Source organism: Mastomys coucha, unplaced genomic scaffold, assembly GCF_008632895.1.
Source record: "Mastomys coucha isolate ucsf_1 unplaced genomic scaffold, UCSF_Mcou_1 pScaffold14, whole genome shotgun sequence".
Classification (NCBI taxonomy): Eukaryota; Metazoa; Chordata; class Mammalia; order Rodentia; family Muridae; genus Mastomys; species Mastomys coucha.
In genome coordinates, this window is record NW_022196896.1 from 20705178 (window position 1) to 20724691 (window position 19514).

The following is a 19514-nucleotide window of genomic DNA, read 5'->3' on the forward strand; positions in this document are numbered from 1 at the left end:
CAAGCAACATATCAACAAGCAACAAAAGTACTCTTTAGAAGTTGTAGGTAATTCATTTTAGATGTATTATTAGCTAAATAGAAAACTGGTGGTTTAAGAGACTAGAATAATATCCAGTTAGGTTAACCTGTAACTTTAGAAACATAAACTTAAATTTCCTGATTTTTAAATTATCAGAGTTTATAAAAGCAATATGGCCTCTCTCTCTCTCTCTCTCTCTCTCTCTCTCTCTCTCTCTCTCTCTCTGAAATAAATATATATATACATATATATATGTTTTATATATATATAACGGGTTATATATATATGTATATATATATATACATATATATGTGTGTGTGTGTGTGTGTGTGTGTGTGTGTGTGTGTGTGTATCAATGACCAGTTGGGCTAAAATGTGATTTAAACAATTAACAACAATTAAAATCTGATTTAAACATGCCTGAGTCGCCCCATAGAGGAAGGGAAGAAAAAAAGCAGGAAGGAAAACAAAGAAACAAAATAACAACAGAACATATACACACACAAATACAAAAAGAGACAGACAGGCAGGCAGACAGACAGACAGACAGACAGACAAGCTGGCACTCTGATAACCTAATTTAGGCAGCAGAAGTCCCTCCACATTCCTGGGAAATCTCTTCCTTGAAGGCACTCCCTTTGGCTCCAGTCTCCGTGGGACTCTCCTATCGCCCTGTAAGTGAACCATTAGTCGGTCCTACACAGGCCCAGCTAACTGCTGCCTTCCACATCTTCCTTTCTTGCTATTCAGAGCAGAACAAGTCACAAAGCTGGTATTGCCTCAGAGATAAGACTATGCCAAGTAGGCCAATGACAGGCGATCAGAGGCCTAGTATTTTAGAATTTAGAGGGAGATTTATTCATCTATGGTTTTCTTTAAGAGAACATCTAAGTGTATATAAAGTTGGCTTTGATTTCAAACTCAAGCAAAGACACATGTAAGAGTGTAAGTTTTGTTAGACAAAGCAGGAATCTGGCTGGTTGTGCCACTTCCTAACCCACACCATACTGAGAAAATATCCAAGTGCTAAGTACTATGGTCCTGTCAAAGAACTACAGTCAGATTTACTCAGTCACTACCAAAAAAGCTATGGTCCTGTCAAAGAACTACAGTCAGATTAACTCAATCACTACCAAAAAAGCCCCATAAATGGGGTGACAATATGGAAAGAGTAAATAACATACTCAAGATCACAAAACTAGTAAGATAAACAATTGGAATGGAAGTAGTTAGCTCTGTAATTGGAGACAACATTCTTAAATTTCATTGGTGGTTTAAAAATCTTTAACCCATTGTAAGAAATACAACTAATGGCAGGAAGTGTGTTTTTTATACAACCCACTGCACAAATATATATTAACAACTATTATATACATACTATTATATGTATATTTGAAACTAAAATTGTATGAAAGTATACCTACTCTTATTCCATGCAATGAACTGGTTATAACCCATACTATTTCAAACTGCTAATAATCCCCTACAAAACTGATGAAAAATGTAGTTTTGAACTTTGACCTGACATTTGGAAAACACACAATTATATTTCTTTTGACCACCATCAGAATTTTGACAGAATTAACTAAGACAATATATTCAAAGCACTAAATATAACCACCATACATACTTTGTGCTCAGTTGATCTTGAAAATTAGCCATAGCTATGAGGAAATGGGGAAACCCTGGCATGCCTGTAGATAAACCTATTGCCAGCCGAGGTCTGTGCTTGGCAGTGGAGTGGGAATTTCCCCAGTATTTTGAACCTGTGCTTCGGTGGAATCCAAGTCAGAAAGAGAACATGGTTATGGTTAATCTGGTTTCTTCTTCCCCACTAAAATCGACCGAGTGACAGCTACTGGTCCTATCTGCGAAAGCCCTTAGTTTCAGCGTATTGATTGGTCTGTGTTGACATCCAATATTGACACCACAGACACTGACACATAGAAAACTGATCAAAAAGAGTCTTGCTAGGGAGAAATAATTACTTCCTGTTGATATTCTTTCAAATTGGCACAAGTCTGCTGGTTTAAAACAATTCAAAATGTAAAGATGTCTTACTATCTTATAATTAATTATAGAAGTCTGAATTAGGTCACATCATACTAAAATCAACGTCTCAGCAGGAGGTCTTTTATAGAAGTCACAAGGAGCATTCATTTCCCTGCTTTGCTCTTCTCTTTTCAGGAAGATATCTACAGTTCATGTCTCTTTTTCCTTTTTCTTTTTTCCAGGTTGAAAGCCAGCAATGGTGGATTGAATCCTTTTTTCATTTAATTCCCCTATCCCTGACACTGGCACTGTTGCCATGTTTCTTGCTAACCTTCTGTTTTGAATTCTCCATGTTTGATGGACCTCTGTGATAATGTAAGATAGAGCTGAATAACCCCAGATATCAAGCATCTAAAAGATGCTTAACATAATCATATCTTCTAATTCCCTTTTCTGGTAGAATAAGAGGTTTGGAGGAGTCAGAAGTAAACTTTTTTGACTAATTCAGGAGAGTAGTTAAGAGATTATTTTGCAACACTGAAGATGAACCACACAAAATAGTAGAATGTATAACAGGAGAAATGACATAGAACTTATCAAGCACTTATGACATGGCAGGTGGTCTATCCAATGCTTCTCTCTTGCCTTCATTTGTTTCTCTGGCAAGAAATCAAAACATAAAAAGGTGAGACAAGTTGCTCAAAATTACACAGACAGGAGGTGACAAACCCAGATCTTCCTGACACCATACCTTAATACCTTATTGCTCTCACCCTACATGGATCATTGCATACAGTGAAGTTCTAAATATGTACACATTTAATGATCCAAAAACTTTATGAATTATAATTTCTTGTATTACTTTTAAAAAGAAAACATCTTATTCTGAGAAAATTCATTTATTTAATTATATTTTTATGAATCAAACATAAACTTCCAGCCAAGCAGTTATTTGGAGGCACAGACAGGCGGATCTCTAAGTCTGAGGGCAGCCTGGTCTACAAAGTGACTTCCAGGATAGCCAGGACTCAAAAAACAACAAACAAACAAACAACAAAACAAAGACAAACTACAGAAAACCTTTACTAACCTCATTAAATCTTTTGGGATTTATACAGTTCCAGGCCCAAATGCAACTTAACATTTTTTTTTAATTTTGTGTTTATTTTTAGTCAGAGAAAGAGAGACAGACAGAGAGAGAGAGAGAAAGCAAACCCATACCACTCACTGTGTGAGGGGCACAGAGAACATTCTACAGTAGACAATTCACTCTCCTTTTACCATGTTGGCCTCAGGTTGTCCAGCCCAGGTTGTCAGGCTTGGTGGCAAGCACTTGTACCCAAATCTTTTAACATATTTTGCATTATTTAGTAAAATAAAGACCGTAACTCAAATAGACATCCATATATCTGATGAGATGAAGATGACTAGCTTGAAATAATGACCTAAAAGTTTAAGAATAAGGAAACGGAAAGCAATGGTAACAAACAGGAAAAAAAAATGGTGCCTAGCCGACTCTCATAGAAACAGAAAGAGGTCAAATAGGCCAGAGAAGAATGATGTCCAGGAAGAGCAACAGCACACACGGGGATGAGACATAGGAAGCTTATTACAGAGAAATGAAAAGGAAATCAGATAAGAATGAGTAAGGCATTGAGGCTTTGAAAGTGGATACAGACAGTCCAATTTAACAAGGCGTGTGGAGACGTACCCTGAGAAACGCCAGGGGAAGAGTATTTAAGTCTGGGCAAAACAGCCATGGAATGCAGATGCAGAAGAAAGTCGAAAGTTGGAAACTAGCAATTGCTGACACCTTCTAGGAAGAAAACTATGTCACTGTGACATGTGAGAGAGGTGGAGAATAAATTCTTATTCATACCCTCTGATTCCTCTAAACTTTATACAACGTACATGTGTGAGCTAGAAACATGTTATTTCAAACATGTATGTAAAATGATTTGTATAGTACTATGAAATAAAAACAGGCATCTGCTGGTGTTTAATTACAGAGCTCAGGTTAAACTATAGTTTATTTAAACTCCTGCTACCCTCAGCAAGCTTTTAAAGTGTTTCAGCTGGCTTTCCCATTAGTGTAAAAGTTACCCCTTCAGCTTCTGACCATTGGCTTAAAGATGAACTGGGGCCCAGTATTTCATACTTCCTTTTTATAGTTGCTCAACTTGGATGAGCATCCATCTCACAACACTTCATTCCAACCTGTCACAGGAACGAGTCATTTACCCCAGGGACTAAAGCAAGTGATAGAGTCATAAGACAAACACAGGACAACCCAGCCCAGTATTGTGGCTCAGATAATGACCATCATCCAGTTTCTTCCCAACCTTCTAATACTCCCACTTCATCAATATTTATAAATATTTGTTGATATCAATATTTATCTTTTCAAATGAAGCCCCAAATGCAATTTTTACCACACAGAAGAACAAGTTATTATGTAGCCCTGTTTTGTTTTTAAGAACTAACTAATATGTAGTTCTTCCCTGCCATTCCTTCCAGCCTTCTCTTCTATCCCATTGCCATTCTTTGTGGCTCTTGAGCATCTGTAAGAACAGCTCTCTCCTAGGGATGCCACAGAGCCATACTTGGCTGGGACTTAAGAAGGAAATTTAATCCTCCTCTACTTCCCCCACTGCAATCTCTTCAGACCTTAAAGACTGTGTACCACCTGCCCATGTGAGATCCTCCTCCTAGTATACCTATATCCCCTTGGGACTCAGCCTCTGGCTATAAAGCCAGTGTCCAGGATCTACCTAGTTCTTCCTCATCACTCCTTTCAGCCATTCCTATTAGCTTACCCCATTTTTAATTCTTGTTGACCTGAAGAACTTTCTGTCACTGCTACCAGACTTGGCTATAACTCAGGAACCCAACAGCTGCCACACTTGGCTAGGAACCAGAGTGGACAACACCAACCAAAAAATGGAATACTGACCCAGCAAGGATGAGATCTGCTATCTACACCAAGGAACACTTCAAACATCCTATGTACAGATGCCTATATTCCAGCTCAAAAACACAACTTGAGACAATATGCCAGATCAATAATCCCAGAACAATTAATCAAAAGAGGAAGAAGAAAAAACATGGAAACAAAATAAGAGGAATTAAATTAATAAACACTGCTCATTACTCTCAGTACTGATGATCTCAATTTGCCAATTAAAAGACACAGGCAAATAGACTGAATTGCAAAACAGAATCCCTCCTTCTGCTGCGTCTAAGAAAAGCACCTCACCGTCAAGTACAGAAATCACCTTAGAAGACCCAGAAGTGAACCCACACACCTATGGTCACTTGATCTTTGACAAAAGATCCTTCTAAAAAGGACCGAAGCATCCACACTTTGATATTCCTTCTTCTTGGGCTTCATGTGGTCTGTGAATTGTATCTTGAGTATTCCAAGTATTTGGGCTAATAGTCACTTATCAGTGAGTGCATACCATGTGTGTTCTTTTGTGATTGGGTTACCTCACATAGGATAACATTTTCTAGTTCTATCCATTTGCCTACAAATTCCATGAATTCATTGTTTTTAATAGCTGAGTAGTACTCCATTATGTAAATATACCACATTTCCTATATTCGTTCCTCTGTTGAAGGACATATTTGCAAACCAAATTCAAGAAAATATCAAGCCAGGCAGTGGTGGCACATGCCTTTAATCTCAGCACTTGGGAGGCAGAGTTTGAGAACAGCCTGGTCTACAGAGTGAGTTCCAGGACAGCCAGGACTATACAGAGAAACCCTGTCTTGAAAAACCAAAAAAAAAAAAAAAAGATTATTTACTCTGATCAAGTTGACTTCATTCCAGAGATGCAGGATGATCTAACATATGTAAATCAATATTAAAAGTAAGAAGTCAAAGTATCTTTATTTGCAGATGATATAATGTTGTTATACATACAAATTTTACCATGGAAAATTCTACAGCTGATAAAGACTTTCAACAAAGTAGAAGGATAAAATATTAACAAACAATAAAGAAATCAGGTACACAGTGCCTTTCACAATATTTTCAAAAAATATCTTGGGATAACTCTAATGAAGTAATGAAAGACTTGTATAATAAAAACTTTAAGACAATGAGAAGAGAGAAGACACCAGAAGATGGAGACCCTTCCATCCTTATGGATTGATGGGACAAGTATTGTGGAAACAGCTTCTACAGATGCAATCCCCTTCAAAATTCTAACACAATTCTTCACAGAAAGCAAAAAATTTAAAAGAAAATCTTCAACTTTATATGGAAATGCACATGCATGTCCATGAGCATGTGCACGCACACACACACACAAAAACACTAAAATAATCCTTAATGATAAAAGAACTGCTGGAGATATCCCCATTCCAGATTTAAAACTGTACTACAAAGCTATGGTAATAAGAACAGCATAATATTTGCATAAAAACAGACACCTTAATCAATGGAATCAAATGGAAGACCCAAACATAATTTCACACATCTACAAATACATTCTTTTGACACAGAAGTCAAAAGTACACACTGGAGAAAAGACAGCATCATCAAAAAATTGTTCTGGAAAAACTGGATAGTTGCACAAAGTAGAAGGAAAATAGATCTGTGTGTATCACCTTGCATAAGACTCGATCCCCTGAATATGACAGAGGTAAAGTGGGGAATATGTTTCATAGTCACAGAAAGAACTTTCTAATAAGGCCACCTACAGCACTGTCATTAAGACCAAAAATTAATATAATGGAAGCTCATGAAGCTAAGAGACTTCTTTGCACCAAAGGAAACCATCATTTGAGCAAAGCAGCAACCTATAGAATAGGAAAAATATCTTTACCAGTTATGCATTTGATAAAGAGTATCATAATATACAAAGAATGGAAAAAACTTATCAAGAAAAAATAACCTAATGAAATACAGAACCAAAAAGATAAAAAGTCCTTTGATGCCAGGGTCTATCCTAGCATCCAGCTCCCCAAGGAAGGCAGCAAATGGGTATGGAATCAGCAATGGGGGCCAAAAGCTGCTTACGTTTGGCAATTTGACTTTCTTGCTTTTCATGGGGAGGAAGAGGGAGATGGAGGGGGCAAAAGCTGTTGGCTTCTGGCAATTAACTCCTGTTGTTAGCAGCAAGAAAGTAAAAAGTTAGCTACTTGGGTTCTTTTCTTTTTGACTCTGGCCTCTCACTGGCCATAGGAGAGTCTTGGAGTTCCTTAACAATTCCTGAGCCAGAGAGAAAATAAAAGAAGTGGAGAGATCAAGTAGAGGATGGCTGAATCCCCACTTTATTATTGATCTTAGTTTTTATACTTTCTCTAAAAAATTACCTCATACAACTTATCAGGTAGAACGTTACAGCAGGATAATTGATTACGAGGTTTTCTAAGCATTTTTACATTCCACAAGTTCATAGTAAATCTAAGGCAATAGTTCATGTTATAGACCAATAAGGTTTAAGGAGTTACAGAATTGTTTACATGACTTACCATGAAGACTAGTACTTAACTAAACATTCATTATATATTTTATGAATTTACAAGTTCATTATAAGTTTAAAGCAATAGTTTTTACATCACAAGTTATTCTGGCTTTGTCAAGAGACAAATCTTTTGCCTTGTATCTAATTAATTTGAAGTCCTGTATAGATAAACTAGTCAATATTTTACTTTCTGTCCTTGTACCAACAATAAATTGTCCACTACCAGTTTATGGTCTTCAGTTACTAGATAGTGGTCTCATTCCTAACCTAGAGGGAATGTTTTCCTAGATTGTAAATTTGTTCCAAGCCTGCTTTCTTTTCCTAGTGCAATTAGCCCATTGACACCTGAAGAGCTCTATATTCACCTTTTTTTCTATAGTGGGCCTGAGATTACTTTCATCATTTTAGGAGTTCTATAAAGTCATTAAAAAATTATGAAATTATCAATTCATCTACACAGCATTATACAGAAGATGTACACAAAAAGTACATCTTCATATTAATTCTGCAGGAGATCTGCCCAATAGGGTGGGCTGATGCCTAGGAATCATTAGGCTATGTAACAGTGGTAGGAAAGGCATATCAGCAGTGAGAAGCAATCCTGGGATGAAGTCTCTAAAGACCCTGCACCTCAGAGTACATGCATTGTAGCCATGCAGAACGGTAGGCCATCTTCAGAAATGCTTGTCATAACCTTTCCTAGATGGCTTCTGACACTTTGAGAATTAATCTTATTCCAATAAAAGTGGCCAAGATCAATACAAAAAATGACAACACATGTTGACAAATATGTGGGGGGAAAGAGAGAGACACTAATTCATTGCTGGTAAAATGCAAACTAGTACTACGTAAATCAGTATGAAGTTTTCTCAAAATGCCAAAAATCCATCTATCACAAGCTCTAGTTATACCATTTTTGGGTATATACCCAAAGGAATCAATAACTTTCTATGGAGAAACTTATTCATCCATGCTTATTACTGTATTATGTGAAATAGGTAGAAACTAAAAAAAGCCTAGATGTTCACCAGCTGATGAGTGGATAAGAAAAATATGTTGTATTTGAACTATGGGATATTATCCAGCTGTTAAAAAGTGAAATTAGCAGGTAAATTGAGCTATAAATAATCTTATAGATGAGGTAACCCAAATCCAAAAAGATAAATATTATTTTGTCTTATATGTAGATGTTAGCTTTTAAGCTTTTGATGTGTATGTTTCAATCAGAATAACAGCAGAGGTTAGTGAACCTCTAAGGGACCAGGGAAGAGGAGGAGATCTTCCAAGGAAGGGGGAATAGAGTATAGTGTTATAAAGAGATAAAGGAGAAACTAGGATGGAAGGTTAAATGGAAAGCAGGGTGGAAGGGGCAAGGTGAAGGAGAGAATATGGTGAGGGACAATTAACACTAAAGGCATTTTGAGAAGTCATATGAAAAACAACTACTATAGAAGCTTTCTATATATATATATATATACATATACATATGTATATATATATATATATGTATATACATATACATATGTATATATATATATATATATATGAAAGAAATTTAAATTGAGTCACCGAATCATGAGAAAGACAGTGCGCTAACTAGACATCATATGCCACCAAGTAAAATTTACAGTGTCAGGAATGAATTACATCTTGCTCTTTCCTTGGCCAAAAGGGTACAATGGATTGCCTGTCAAACTTAACACTATTGCCAAGGCTACTATTTACTTCCCACAACCTGATGGTAATGCTCTATTGATGAAAGCCTCAACTATCCCATGGAGAAATCAAGCTAGTGTCCAAGTAGAAGCTTCACTTCTATTAACCGGCATTCATGGTGCTGGAAAGTACTTTGTATGCTACTCAAGGAGAAAAGTAGTCATCAACATCACCTAGCTATAAATATTGAAACCTGTAACAATGACCTGCCTACAAGATATAATGGTACAATAGGGACACAAATGTTATGGTAGTAACCAACTACTTTTTAGTTAGATATAAGACTTATGAAACCCATACCCAACACTGCCAAAGTGACCATGGACCTGAAACTAGATAAGTTACTGGCCCTAGGGGGAAACCTACTACTATTATACTGCTAAATAAACATAGCAATAAAATGACTCTAATGACATATTAATATACACATAGTTCAATGCCTCACTCAAGCCTCATCAGAGAAGCTTCTTCTTACAGTAGAATTAATGCAAAACTGCACAACTCTGTAGAGTTAGAGACTTTGGAGTACTCAGGTATAAATGAGATGTTTTCATCACAGCACTCCACTAAGGCTCAGGGATCTTCGCAAAAGAAAGGGCAGAGTTTTAGAGGTAGAGATGGTAGATGACTTTAAAGAACAGCATCTTCCAGCCACAACAAGGCTCCATATAGACAAACTTACACAGATTGACAACATATACAAGACCTGCAAAGACTAAAAACAGAAAAAAATTCCAACATTGAGAGGGGGATGTGGACACAAAGTTCCACTCCTAACAAGAAGATTATTGCAAAGGATGCCTGCTAGCAAGAGAAAAACTAAGTTAGTGTCATTGACTATATCAACCCCACTCTAGGTCAGGTCCTATCCTCAGGGGCAGTGTCTGCTTTTTGATTTGTTTTACTTTCGCTTGATATTTTTCATCTATAGGTTGGTTGATTGGTTGTTTTTATTTTTGTTTTGTTTGGTTTTTAATGGAAAAAGAGGATAAAGAGCATGGAATTGGATGGATAGGAAGGTGAGGAGGACCTGGGAGGACTTGAGGAGGAGAGAGAATATGATGAAATATATAGTATGAGAAAATGTAAATAAAGAGGACTTTATCAACCAAAACATAAAGAACAGAACAAATTAAATAACTCAGTTGTGCTTTCTATGGGAAGATGTTGACACTCTACACTTTCTAAATAATCTGTTTTACTGTATATATAGTGCTAAAATGCTCAATACTCATGGCAAGCACCTCCCGAAGCCTGGGAAGCCAGTGCTGTATAGGATGCTGTGAGCAGGAACTGCAGTAAACAAAGGGATACAGAGTTCTTCAAATAGTCTGAGGGTCAAGGGCAGAAGTGCCTTGGAGGATGATTCCTTCATCAGGCTGTGATTTATCTTCATTCAGAGACAAAGTATGAAACTCTTGCATGAGTCAGACGTTCTATATCTGGCTATATAAACAGGTACAAGTTATAGCGTGCATTGGAAAGACAATAAATCAAAACCAAACTGGTACAGCTAGACTTTGAAATCCAGTTTGATTACGCTGCACATCTGCCAATTCCCAGGTCTAAGATCACCTGCTGTGTTGTATGAATGAAAGTGTTCCATCCTATTACCTGCTTTGCCTGTCACCCACATGGCTGTCAGCACAGAAGAATTTATTGAGCCTCCCACAGATGAGTAATTTTAGAAACTATAATAACTAAAAAAGATTCAAGGATAGAATAATTACTACACTCCTTTAAAAAAATAATCCACTGGGTCTTTTTGGTGGTGGTGGTAGTGGTGGGTTTTTTTGTTTTGTTTTTTGTTTTTGTTTTGTTTTTTAAGATTCCTAAAAAGCAGCAAATCCTGTGTTCCTCATAAGAACCCAGCACAGAATTCACCCTCAAAACACCAGGCTAAAATAAGGAAAACTAGGATGGAGCGCAGACAGTTGGATCTGAAGTGAAGATTAACTGTGTTTGTGACACCTGCCTTACCTTGCACATGCCTTATCTCATTCACACCTACTCCAACTCATAAATGATGAAAGCAAGTTTCAGCAAGAATGGGTGGCATGGATAGTAAAGCAGAGACAGCTCAAACCAAGCACAGGCCTGTGAAAAAGAATTTTACACTGGGCATTGGTGGTGCATGCCTTTAATCCCAGCATTTGAGAGGCAGAAGCAGGAGAATCTCTAAGTTTGAGGCCAGCCTGGTCTACAGAGAAAGTTCAGGACAGCCTGGGCCACACAGAGAATCCTGTCTCTTAAAAAAAAAAAAATAGACTAAGCACACATTCAGATTTTTCAAAGCCTTTACCTATCTGCCTACAAATTATAGATAAAGACTTTCACATTCCTATTATGATACTCAACTCTTAATACATGTTACTGCCCCAGAGTGTCACAGGAACAAGCCTGAAAAGCAGGACTGTGGCCCCCTTGAAACACGAAGGCTCACTAGTAGTTCTAAGTAAGCTTATATTGATTCTTGGGATTGTGGTCTTCCTTAAAATGTGTCACATAGGGTTTGGGAAAGCTTTCCTCCTATATTTGTTATGCAAACTGGCCTTTCCCTTTCAATTACACGTTTAGATGCTTATATTATTTGTTTCCTTGGGTTTGGTTAAATCTCCAAGTTATAACTGTTCTTTACTACCTACCCTACCTCCTTGGCAATATCCTCATGTGAGCACAAATGTGACTTTATTTCTCTTCTGTTTTTGTAAAACATGTGTTTAAACTTACATTTTACACGCTCTGGTTTATTTAAAGTTAGGAACTAGTGTGGAAATCATCTCCATCACTCTGTCCTCTGTGGACTTTTATCAGGAGGAGTTCTTTTGTAGGAGCAACGTTCTTTGTCTCTCATGTATCTTGAAGTTCTCCTTCTTCTCCAGATTTAGAATTCCTTTCTAGGAAAAAAATAAAACCTCACCAGGCCCTGAGTTTGAGAAAAAGTCTTCTCATCTCCCTTGTATTCAGAAACTTCTTCCCTTCATAAAGAATGTTGTCTACCTTAATCCTCCATTCAATACATATACCAAGGGCAGGCCTCTAGTGAAACAAGGTTGGGTTTGTTCTTACTATGATTAGGTGGGTTACATCTAAATCACTGTCTTCAAGTTCCACTAACAAAGGTGATGTGCAGGTTCCCACCCAATCTGTCTTTTGCAGACTTCCATAGTTATTCTAAAGTTCAAGTAAAGAATATAATTTACTGGCACCATCATATCACACTGGAGATAATAATCACTACAAAACTGCCATACAAGCCAGGCAGGCACAGTGGTACACACCTGTAACCCTAGTGACTCGAGAGGCAGAGAAGAGATCAAAAAATCAAGGTCATACTTTTATGTCAGTTTGCCATGAACTAAAGTCATCTTGCAAGGGTAAAACCTCAATTAGGAAAATGCCTCTATAATGTCAAGCTGTGGACATTTTCTTAATTAGTTACTGGTATGGGAGGAGCCATCCCATTGTGGGTGGTGCTGTCCCTGGGCTGGTGGTCCCAGGTGCTGTAAGAAAACAGGCTGAGTAAGTCACATCAACATAGTAAGCAATACCACTCCAAGATAGAGCATGAAGTACATTTTATATGTAAGCAATTCGTATTTCAATTTTATCATCTTTCACGTATTTACTTAAAAAAATCTTGTATGACTTATTTATTAAGATGATTGATATTTGATTAAATCTAGCAAGAATACACTCAAGTTTAATATCTAACTACACTTGAAGCAAGACATTTTCCAAACAAGTTTTCAGTTGTACAGGATTTACTTTTCAATACATTAATATGGTTTAAATTTCCCAAGTTAATATTAAGAAATGCCACATTTGAATGTACTCTAGAGTTTTGAGAAGTATATAGATCTTGACAACAACGATGTATTTTTTTAGTTTTAGTATTAGAGATCAAATCTTGAATGTTATATATGCTAGCAAGAACTCTACTCAGCCACATCCCTAGCTCAAAAATGTTTTATCCTTGTGATTGTATGTACAAGTGTGTGGTGTGTGTGTATATGTGTATGGTGTGTGTGTGTATGATGTGTGTGTGTGTGGTGTGTTGTGTGTGTTGTGTGTGTATATGGTGTGTGTGTGTATGGTGTGTGTATGGTGTGTGTGTGTGTGTGTGTGTATACAGGTACACAGCACATATGGAAATGTGAGGATCACCTTGAATATTGTCCTCCCTGTTTAAGATAGGGTCTTTTGTTGTTCACTGGGGCATATGCCAGACTACCTGGCCCTCAAGCCTCTGTGTTTCTCCTGTCTCTATCTCTGATTGCCTCATAGGAGAAATGGGATTACAGATATAGCATTACATCCATGTTCTGGGTATCTCATCTTAGATTCTCAACCTGGCATAATATTGAAGGAAACATTTTACCTACTGGGCTATCTCCTAGCTCAAATATTTTTAAACACAAACTTGGTAACTGAGAAACTAAAACTTGAAATATGTATACCTGGTAATCCTGCATGTTTTTAATCCAGGAATTGTTCCTGAATTTAATTCCACAAAGTTTAAGTTAGTACTGACAATAAACTGTTAAAGAGACACATTAACACTTTAAAGGCACTAGCCTGTACATCCTTAACAGAAATAGCCTTGCTCACAGCTAAAGCAAATTTTTCACGTAACAGTGTACCAAGGAGTATTAAATCATTCATACTCTATTCTCATAACATAACATTTTGATAGAAGAACTAGCCATATATAATGCAAAAATATGACTTACTGAGTTCATAGCTGGACTACCCCCTTCAGTTGGGGGACAATGTAGGAGGTGGTCCTGATGCTAAGGTCCTGTTCTCCAATTGGTTCTTGATCTGTCAGAAAAGAAAGCCAGGGCCAATTGCTGGGTAGAAGGGACAAGCAGGACTTCCAGGTCCCAGAAGAAAAAGGCAGACACAAGGAAGGAGATGGGAAGTTTTTGCCATACTTTGAAGGGTGAAGAAGCCAGTAGCCATGTGAGGTCTCCAGAGGAGTTGGGGCCTGTGTCCACTACTATAGGAGGAGATAATGTAAGTTTGGCAGGGGCTAGGTAGGAGTACCACTGAAATTTAGGGTGAGTGGGAAGAGAAGAGATGAAAATATTATTAAGGGTACCCCTTTTCAGGCAGGAGATAGTAATGTCCAGTAATTGTGTCCTAAGGCAAATTGAAAAGGAACAAACTGTGTGTGTGTTTTATGTCTGAGGATTAAAGGGATGCTGGTTGGGGACTGGTAGTGGGTCATTTCCCGGAGCTAAAGGTAGTAGCATAAAACCACACGCAATAGGACAATACACAAATAACAGCTCTCCACCTCAATATCTCCATTGGTAAACTGTGACTAACAAAAGCCCTTGCTAGAAAGTATTGTTTTATATACATTATTATGTGGAGGATGCTTGTTCTCAAGGTCTGTACTTTGAAAAGTCCATAGAGCCAGCACTGCCTGAAATACAACAGGGGCTGGTTGTTGGCTAACTACATCAACATTCTTTAGCCAAAGGTTGCAAGAGGCCCATCTCCAGTGGTGCAACGCTGGATTTACTGAGTCATTGCAAACAGGGAAAACAAGCATTCTGGGGACACAGAGGGAATCTCAATAAGACTCAGTTGAGAAGAACGTTAAGAAGAACTTCCTATAGGAGCTGAGCCTAGGGAGCATCTGAGGAAATGGGTACCCTCTTCAGGCTAGATGCTGTCTAGGAGCAGGGATGGTTCTGACTGAGTAGCCTAACTTTTTTATCCAATCACTGAAAGACAAAAGCTGAGGTAATGTTATAATTGGAAAAGACGCAGTGGCCACTTATCAGTAGCAAGGAATGGGGAGTGATTGCTCATCTTCTTGGTTGGCAATGTTTGTATTTTTGCCTGTTCAGGCATTCCCATGAAGAATCTATTTTTATCCAGCATCACTACAGCCTCTAAGTTGTCTCAGCTGAGGTTAGTGTCCTGTGAAAGTGTTTACCTTTCCACAGGAGAACACACATTCAAGCTAAGTACTTAGAAGGCTTCTGGCTAGCAGGGACTTGTTTTCCGGTTTCTCAAACAGGATAAGAAAGTTTTGATCAAATGACAGGGCTGGTGAGAAAATAGTAGCTATTATTGCTATCATATACATTGTTGGGTTTAGTTTAAAGTCCTCTCTTTAATAATCATTGTGTAACTTGAGTCTCAGAACAATTTAAGTAAGCAGGACAAGGGGCCTTCACTTACTTACTTCCAGAGGCTCCATGACCCCTCCTTGACAGAAAGACTGCTTTCTGGAGTTGTGATTCAATACTTCCCTGGGAAGATACATACTTCAATTCCTTTTAACAATTTTGGAACAATATTGGGTCACAGAGCCTTCTTATTTTCCAGCTACAGTTCAAGTTCTCCCTAAAAATCTGTTCGACTGCTGGTGCTGGATCTCTGATTAATGACACTTCCAACTTCCACTAGGCTGTGCTAGCCTGCCCTGTTAAGACTTAGTCACCACAGGCTACTTCAGTGGGGACAGCTTTGCCTGTTGTCTACAGTCCTGTCTTTGCTCTAAACAGGATCTTTACAAGGGTACTAAGCTCACATCCTCTTTCACATAGTAGCTTCCTAAAGTGAAAATAACTGTGCTGCTGCCTTAAAAAGTAATATACCTCAGCATGTTTTGCTTACAACTTTGGAATGACAGGGAACATGATTTTTGAGTTGTGGAAAAAAATAGAAAAGCAAACTATTCTGCTAAATTCAGGCACTGAAATTCCTAGATTTAGACTAATCAACTAGTTTTACATAAGTTCTTGCACATTTTGAGAAACTTGCCAAATAAAATCCCACAGGAAAATGGAAATTCCCAGGAAAATTTGTCCTAATGAATCTTTGTCCAGAGCCATCTTTTTGTATCTGGGAATTTCCCTAATCATTCTATTTCTCTCCCTAGACACTGTACAAAGTGAAAGTGAAAACAGAACATACTACTGGCTATCATCGAACGAAAGCAGTTTCCAGAAAGAAAATGGACTCTGAGCCCAATAGATCTGCTCCAGCATCCTAACCCTGCAACTCATAATCTGTCACTTCTGGAAATTCACATGACCACTGTAAACACCACTTAGTTTTCTCATGGGTTTTTCCTAATAGTGAGAGGAGAAGCCTGAACTTTCAGCAGAACACTTACGACCTTGTGAGCATGTTCTGATATCTGATCTTTCCTAGGACACTCAAAGCATTCTGAATGCAGAGACAACCTTTTTTTTATTATTGTAGCTTCCAGCACTTAGAATAATGGCATATTAAATGTCTATTAAATGTGTTGCCTTGGGGTGTTGGGCTGGAGGTGTGACTACTAGGCAAGTCCAATTTTCATTTGCACACTTCTTAATAGCAATTGAATGCCATACATCATACCTATTTAAGGCACACTAAAAATCATATTAATATGAATAAAAAGAAGAAAATGTTTCTAGTATATATTATAGGCAACTAAATGTAATAATAAAGTAGTAGGCATTCAGTATTGTTTATCTCCCTTTTCTTTTAGTCACGTATCAAATCAGGGGATTTGGAAGCAGATTATTTTCTCTGTATTCTTTACCATAATAAGCCAAACATAATTTGAGGACTAAAATATAATTTCATTTAGAAAGATTTTTCATTTATTAGGAAGAAATTATTAAACACAATTATTTCAGCTAATTTTATCGTATATCTCCCTGCTTTGAGAGTATATGAAGATCAACAAAGGAGTGGGTCATTGGTATTCTGACCTAGTGCTCTAACCTTATAGTCAGCTTTTTACAATGACACTGTAGGGCTGGAGAGATTGCTCAGCAGTTAAGAGCACTGGCTGCTCTTTCAGAGGAAGATTCCCTGTATCCTCATTGCAACTCGCAGCTATCTGTAACTCCGGAAGATATTCCCTCTTCTGGCTGCTGCGGGTACCAGGCATGGTGCACATAAATACACAGAAAAATAAACTTAAGAAGTTTAACCAACTGTGTTGGCAAATGCCTTCAGTTCCAGCACTCAGGAGGTGAGGCAGTTGGATCTCTGTGAGTTCAAGGCCAGCCTGGACTAATAGTGAGTTCTAGGAGAGCCAGGGCTATTTAGAGAGATCCTGTCACACACACACACAAAGAAAAAGTATAATAATATAATAAAAATAATTAAGTATAATAATAATAACAATAATAATAATACTGAGGAAACCCAAAGCCGAGACTGGACATGGCCCAGAGTTATCTGTGAGGAAAGCCCTAGCAGAAGAGCATCAAGAGAAAATGTCAAGAATAGTGTGCACATGAAGGGGGTAGGGGGGAGACTTGCCATCATATAGAGACCAAGGAGGATCCAGGAGGAGGGAATCCTGGGAATTACAACAGTCTGGGCGCTGGTCTGGGAGAGTGGCAGTAGGCAGACCGGGAATCAGAGTGTAGATACTCAACAAGATGGCAAGCTTCTGGCCTTTCCCAGAAGTGTGACCTTTCTGGCTGACTTGCCTGGGTATGATCTAAGCAGGGCATGGATATGGCAAAGCTTGCACAGTGAGATACCACGGACCTGTGCCTCTTTTTTTCAAGCTGATCGATGCAAAAAGAAGAGAGAAGAAACCCCATCGAATGTCACCAAAACACTCCAAATACCAATCTCCCAGGGGAAAGCAGATTTTGGTTTCTCTCTCCTCCTACTTAGGATCAGTCTGCTCATTTATTTCGAGAGTGTGTGCATTTGCGTGCGTGTACGTGTATGTGTGTGTGTGTATGTGCGTGTATGTGTGTATGTGTGTGCATATGTGTGTGTACATGTATGTGTGTGTGCATGTGTGTATGTGCGTGCATGTGTGCGTTTGCATGCATGTGCATGTATGCATGTGTGTGCGTGTGCGTGTATGTGTGTGTATGCATGCGTGTACGTGTGTGTGTGTGCGTTTGTATGTGTGTATGCGTGTGTGTGCTTGTATGTGTATATGTGCATGCGTGTGCGTTTGCGTGTTTGTGTGTGCATGTGTGTGCACACATACTTTACTTTTAACAGAACTTGATTGCTTGCTGTTGCTGTGATTTATTTTCTTTCTTTTAATTCTTTAATTGTTGAGGAAAACTGAACTCAATCCATGACCCTGGATGGTAACATAAGCAGGTACCAACACCACTACACTTGACTTGAAACTCTGCTGTTTTTTAAAAAGTGCCTTCTTTTGCAAAATGTTTGTATCTTATTTCTAAGTGAGATATGAATGTCTTAAAGCTGCTATTTTCTAAACTAATTCAGTAAGGCACAAACAAACTTTATTCACAATAACATTTAGGTAGAATTTTGTAGGATTTGGAATAAATGAGTTCAACATATAGGTGTGATACTTATTTTTGAGGCTAATTTGTCTATTTTGTCTAAGTTTTTGTCTAGTAAATTTACTTCAATATTAATGTCTTAGTTAAGAATATATAACATTATATTATAAGTACATATTTTTAAATTTTTATTTTTTATTTATGTGTTTTTGGGTGTCACCTGCAGAAGCCAGAAGTTTTGATCAGGTTCCCTGGAGCTGGAGAACAGGCAGCTGTGAGCCACTAGATTCGAGTACTGATAACAAACCTCAGAGCCTCTGGAAGAACAGCTTACCCATGACTCCAGCCCAAGAGAACATAATCTTAGAATGAAGACTTGTAACTATTAAGAACTAGACTACAGGAAAGGCAATGCCGATGTTATGTTATCACACTACTAATATAAGGAACACAATGACAGATTGTAGTGTCCTGGTGCGTGTAGGATCATGGAACTATGTCGCTCAAATATGAGATATTTGTGCCAAACATCGTACTGAACAGTCATCTAGGTAGAAAAGTGTTTAAAGTAAAAAGATGAAATAGTTTTGGTTGTTTGGTTTTTTCCTTTGTTTTTCTTTTTGGATGGAAGACTTCCCAAACACAAGAAATAGTTCTATTTTTCAATTTACGTGTAGGCTTTGGGAAATAAAAGGAGAGACAGTTTCCTGGAAAGGGAGCAAGTCACAGAAGCTAAACACCTCAATTCGTCACACTGACAGAGCTGGCCTCTCTACCTCACTCCTCACAAGCTGCAGCCACTGAGTAAAGATTGGAGGGGAGACTACCAGATGGTTACAGCTCAGGAAGTGGGGCCTAAAGAAGTCACCGGGCTCCCCAGCAGGAGTCAGCCCACACCCTATCTAAGGTTTGGAGGCTAAGAAAGACACCCAGGCCAAAGGAAAATCCAGTCGACCCACCTGACACCGACCTGGGGGACACCAGAGGGATTTTCCCCAGGAAACTTTTCCAAGCTTCAGCGGTGTCCACTCGGCTTTGGTGGTGGGAGGTCGGGGCG

General features: G+C 38.2%; 1 long non-coding RNA gene across 4 annotated transcripts in view; it reads right to left on the reverse strand.

Annotated features, from left to right (window-relative positions):
- LOC116088040 overlaps positions 1-19514 on the reverse strand; it is a 64760-nt gene extending 45246 nt beyond the window's left edge. For all 4 annotated transcript variants that reach the window (XR_004117746.1, XR_004117745.1, XR_004117743.1 and 1 more), the window contains exons 1-2: positions 19417-19514; positions 13937-14027 (exon numbers count right to left, since the gene is read on the reverse strand). This is a non-coding gene — a long non-coding RNA (uncharacterized LOC116088040). The remainder of the gene's footprint in view (positions 1-13936; positions 14028-19416) is intronic.